The sequence below is a fragment of the Rhamphochromis longiceps genome, linkage group LG7 (genome assembly GCF_057381845.1).
Source record: "Rhamphochromis longiceps isolate RC_006_pf linkage group LG7, R_longiceps_female_GT1.1, whole genome shotgun sequence".
Lineage (NCBI taxonomy): Eukaryota > Metazoa > Chordata > Actinopteri > Cichliformes > Cichlidae > Rhamphochromis > Rhamphochromis longiceps.
The window spans coordinates 53,902,661-53,908,548 of record NC_140563.1 but is presented as its reverse complement, the minus strand read 5'-3'; positions in this window follow the sequence as shown (position 1 = coordinate 53,908,548).

The window sequence follows — 5,888 nt, the reverse complement described above, 5'->3', positions numbered from 1 at the left end:
TGAAGCTAGTTTTCCACAAAATTAGGACAATGTCAGGGTTGGGTCCTTACAGCGTGTCTGCATCACTGACAAACATCCACAAACAAACCAATAAGAACACAATAATGAATCACAATACACTGGGGAAACCATATGTGTCATTGGCAGATTGGGGCCAAACAACACACACACATGTGCATTCATAAAGAAGATAGAGATGGAAGGAAGAAGAAGAAAATCAGAGTGCTTCACTGGGTAAATGGCTAACCATTTACACAAGACAAGCCTTCAGGGTGGCTACATTCATCAATTATACTGTCTGTGATCTTAATAGAATAAATTTTTACTAATCCTGATGTATCCTTGGAATATGTAGCAAAGAAAATGACAGTAAATCCAATAGTTTTGTAGAGATTTTACTCAAGATCATAAATTAATCTAATGAAGGCACCAGTGAAAAAATGGATGATCAGAGTCAATATGACCCAATACAGAAAGTGCCAGCTGTGAAGAGACAACAAGACAGAGGATTACTAGAATTACTAGTAGACATCCTTCAGGACCATGCACCAAAATTTAAAGCACGTCATCCAGTAGCTGCCAGGACATTTCACTAGATGTAAAGTCTGAAGAATTAATGCTCAGTGGACCAAAAACTGCAAAAAAAATATATATATATACGTTCTTTGGCATAAAACCAGATTGTGATGAATGGGAATAGAAAGCAAATACAGAACACATATCTAGTAATATCCCTTTATATTATATACATACAGTTCATTTAAATGTGGAAGTTAGAGTATTTGGTGTTTGTGATGTTGCCAAAGGGTTAAAAGCTTTTGTCAATAAAAGGAAAATGAGCTTTACCACAAGCTTTTTTCCTTCCAACTTTGCACTCTGGGACTGCCTCTGCTTTATAATCTGGCAAACAAAGCAACATAAAATGAGACACGATTTACAAAAAAGAAGATTTGATCCAGATTTCGGGACTACCCCTTCTTACCCCTTCAGTGACATCACTAATGATTCAACCACACCACTTCAACTTATTCAATGTGGACATTTTTTTCTCAAGTGAGGCACAGCCACCCGGACTGCAGCTGGCGTGCGTTTTATCTCTCAAACTCCCCTTCTAGCGCAGAGTGTAGCGTCTCTGATTAGCATATCCTGCTGGCTCTTAATTATTACAGCATGTATGTGATGTTTAATTTATGACATCACTTCTCCAAAGAGAACAAAAAAAAAATTAAAAATCAAAACAGAGTGTGACAGAGAACAGCAGGACCAGTGTGAGCCAAGAGGGGCTGCATGCCATATGGGAGACTAAGGTAGTGCATCTGAGTGCTTGCTTGCCTGCAGAGTATACAGCCAGCCTGGGGCAAGGAGCGATCCAAAGTGTTCCTCAGCTGCTGACAGAGTCACTGGAGTCATTCAAGTTATATAGAATAGATGGAAAAACTTTCATCTGATTTAACCTAAACTTGTAATCATTAACGAGATCATTTCCTTTTATATATATATATGCATATATATATTTGTACGGCTGTCTCAAACCTCATGCCTCAAGAATCTCATCAGAAGAAAAGCATTTCATTAAAATATAAGTATTTTTTTTTTACCAGTACTGGAAAGAGAGTGGAAGAGAGCTATACACATTACATGCATGCAGCAAAGAGCCGGCGCTGAATCAAAGCCAGCTTGCTGAAATAATGAGTCAATCTACAAACAAGCTACCAGGTGGGAAACTGCGGTGCCCCAGTGATTGGTGCACTCTGCCTTCATGTAATAAACTTAACTGGGAGTGCATAAATGATCACTGTCAGAAAAGCATGATATTTATTTCCACATAAACATCTCCCAATTGCATCAGATAATGCTTAGCATGCTGTTGACTAAGGACGCCACCTACAACTCCCTTCTGAGGCGATTCTTGCCTCTGCTCTCTGACTTGCTGCCTGTTTACACAAGAATGAGGCTGAGCTTGTAAAAACTCTGCAGAGATAATGAAACAGACTTTTTAGGTATCAAGTCAAAGGATTCAGTGCTCGATCCCTTAGTGCAACAAAACCCACCAATAAAAGGAGACAATTTCTGAAACACCTTTGTAAACAAGCGGAGCATAAATTTGTAGCAAGGGGCCATCTTCAGTTTGATCCCCTTTCTGCTCAATTCGCTGCCTCCCTCTCCAACCGCATCTGATATTTTTACATGGATGTTTGGTGTGGGCGACCGTGGCTCAGGGGGTTGGGAATCGCATCTGTAACCGGAAGGTCGCCGGTTCGATCCCTGGGCTCTCTGTCCTGGTCGTTGTGTCCCTGGTCAAGACACTTTACCCTACTGGTGTTGGCCAGAGGGGCCAATGGCACGATATGGCAGCCTCGCTTCTGTCAGTCTGCCCCAGGGCAGCTGTGGCTACAACTGTAGCTGCTTCCACCAGTGTGTGAATGCGAGAGTGAATGAATAGTGGTATTGTAAAGCGCTTTGGGTGCCTTGAAAAGCACTATATAAATCCAATCTATTATTATTATAAATACACTGCTCAAAGAAACTAAAGGAATGTAGATCTCAATGGGAATAAAAATCATGCTGAATATCTATAATGGTATGGACTGGGTAACAAAATACATTTATTTCAGCAACTCAAAGTTGCACTGAGTACTTCTCTGAGTACAATAATGTACCCAGCGTACTGGGGGATCATGCAAACCTTGGATATAGCTCCTCAGACCATCACTGTCCCACCACCAAATTGGACATGTAAACAATGTTACAGGCAGCATAAAATGCTCCATGGCTTTTCCAGACCCTTTCGTGTCTGTCACATGTCAAGGTGAGCCTGCTGTCATCTGTGAAAAGCACAGGGCACCACTGGTGGACGTGCCAACTCTGGTATTCTCTGGCAAATCATAATCGGGCTCCACAGTGAGCATAGGGTCCACTAGATGATGTTGCTATCCTGTTCCTCCTTGAAAGAGGGAGCAGACAGTGGTCCTGCTGATGGGATAATGACCTTCTATGGCCCTGTCCAACTCCCTTAGAGTAACTGCCTGTCTCCTGGAATCTCCTCCATGCTCTTGAGACTGTCCTGGGAGACACAGCAAATTTTCTCACAATGGCACGTATTGATGTCCCATCCTGGAGGAGCTGGACCACCTGTGCAACCTCTGTAGGGTCCAGGTAAAACAAAACATGCACACGCACCTTGTGATTTTAAACTCAGTGTGTGTACTTAGCATACTGAGGTAGACACACAAACAGTATTTCACAATTAAGCAACATTTTATCCTTCTGATTTCATTCTACAAAAACTGAATACCCTGAAAGGTCTTCCTCGGGGGATTACCCTTCATATTCAGGGGAAAGGCATTTCTCTAGAGCACAACCATGCAGGCCGTTGTACACTGCCAGGAAGGGATTTGCACTCAGTTGATAACATGCATTTGGTGAGTTCATGACAACGTGTCAGTTGTGTAAATCTGGAGGAAAGATGTATTAGTGTTTGTTAAAAGTATGCGAGTGTGTGTGTGTGTCTGTGGGCATTCATGCTTTTCTAGTTTAATCTGATGTATTGCTCTCCTGCGGGCAGCTGCAAAACACATTAACAGGTGCACAAGTATTATGCACTCATGATAATATTTATATGAGCTCGGTTCCAACCAAAGGCCAGTGGAAACTCTCTGTGTTTTGGGCATTTTGGGCGTTCACATCATCGTGATCAAAACAAACAGCAAAAGACGGGGGTGCACCACGTGAGTTTATTTTTTTTTGTCTGCGTAGGTGCCTTCAAGCATCCAGCAAAAGTGCCTGCTTAGAAACACAAACTAGACAGATTCGGCCAAATTCCTGCGTTGGCACTTGCTATTTCCCGCTTCCCATATTTGCGTGAAAAAGTAAATGTTATTGAAACTCAGTAAAGGGTGCCTAATTATATAGAAACATGAAGAAGAGGTTTGGTTTGTCTGTCGGCTATGACTGACAGAAGGTGGGTCCTGACATAACCACAGACAACACAGTGAGTGTTTGGAAACTTTATTCTGGAGAGTAAGCAGAAAGTAGCGCGAAGACACATAGTCCTGCATCATGGTGGAGTCTGTGACAGACTATTTAGAGTCCATTGTGGTTAGCTGGGATGAAGGGGCATTGTACAAATGTGCAGAAAAAGAGATTTTCAAACCAAATGAGACTTTTTACCTGGTTAAATTAAAAGAAATGCCTTTTATTCACATGGTCCAAGGCTATTTATTGTAGACTTGTGGAGCTGTTTCTGGTTGAATTTGAGAATGTGTCTTTATGGTGGAAGGTCCGTAAGTTTGACAGGTTGACACATTATAGTCTTTTTTTCTAAAACCAATTAAAGCTTAACCACAGCAATGAGATGTCATAAATCATTGCTTTTTTATCATTTATTAGTAATGGCAGTACTAAAGACTGATGCAAGACTACAGTGAGTCACCAATCAGCTGCCAGGCCTCCCCCCTTTTGAGTTCAATAAATTGGAAAATGGTGTGAAGAAGCAAGTGAAATATAAACAGGTCTGCATTTTTAAGATTCTCCTGGGTTGACTTTGGCTCTTAAAACAGAAATATGCTTATTTCCACTTTAAAAATGTGGGTACTCGGTTTCAGCTTGGAGAATCTTGCAGTTTGCCCAGAGAGAGTCAGGTTATAGAGGACTTACCTAAAAAAGTTTCCCTATATTCAAATCAGTTCAGTTCAGTTTTATTTATGTAATGGCCAACAACAGTATCCTCAGAGCGCTTTTTACTGAAAGGTAAAAAAAACCTGCAATAATAGAATGAGAACCCGAGCAATCAGGCGACCCCCTGTGAGCAAGGGAATAGTGGGAAGGAAAAACTCCCTTTTAAGAGGAAGAAACTTCCATTAGACTAGGCTGAGGGAGGCACAGCCATCTGCTGCAAGCAGTTGCGAGGGGTGAGGGAAGGAAGGCAGAACAAAAGACACACTGTGCAAGAGAGCCTGACATTAACAATAACTTTTGTCATAACTATGTCAAAATGTCATGCCAAATAATTACACATTCAAGGAAGGCTATGCTAACGAAGCTTATTTGAAGACAAGATAATTTGAGCATCTTCGTGAGAAAACTGTTTGACCCAAAGATTAGATCACAAAGCATTAAGGGATTTACCATAATACTGTATCAGCATTTAAGTCCTCCTTCTGTTGGACAGACTAGTAACTTGCCTGCACCATGTCTCTCCTCAGATCCTTGCAATTATGTGACAAGCCGCCTTCAGCAGGGAGAGAAGAACATAACAAATGGGTCTCGTTAAAACACATAGTTATGAGCTGCCTTTCATAATTACAGTGACCACTACAAACAGCCGACAGGGCGGAGATGGGCTCGTAGGGTTGGGGAAGGAGACACGGGTAGTTAATTTCTTAGACGACAGGCGACGACTTTGGCACTTTAATTTTTGCTGCTCTGGCCGAAAGGTTTTAGATCTCTTCACTCAGAGCACTGAAATCCAAAGACATGTTGAATATGATAGTTTACAAAAAGAAAAATTGCTTCACCTTAAAAATGTTCTTCTGTAATTTGGTTAATTTTGCAAATTATAGCTGAAATTGCGCTTATTACATAGTCGTAACAACTATAATTTAGTGAGCCAAGACCTAATGCACCTCACAGCAGTATGTTTATGATGACAAGCAACTTCAACTTGTATTTACGTTAAAGCAAGTGCAAGTCTAATTTGCCCATTACCACACAGACCCCCCACCCACCCCCAAATTGTAATGAACTCTACTACGCACCACATTAACAAGGATAAGGCATGTCTCTCTATGTTCTGTTTTCTCTTCTCTCCCCAAATGTCTCAACCGTTCCCTGACCCTGTGTTTTTCTGCTGGAGGTTTCTTCCTGTTAAAGGGGAGTTTTTCTGTCCC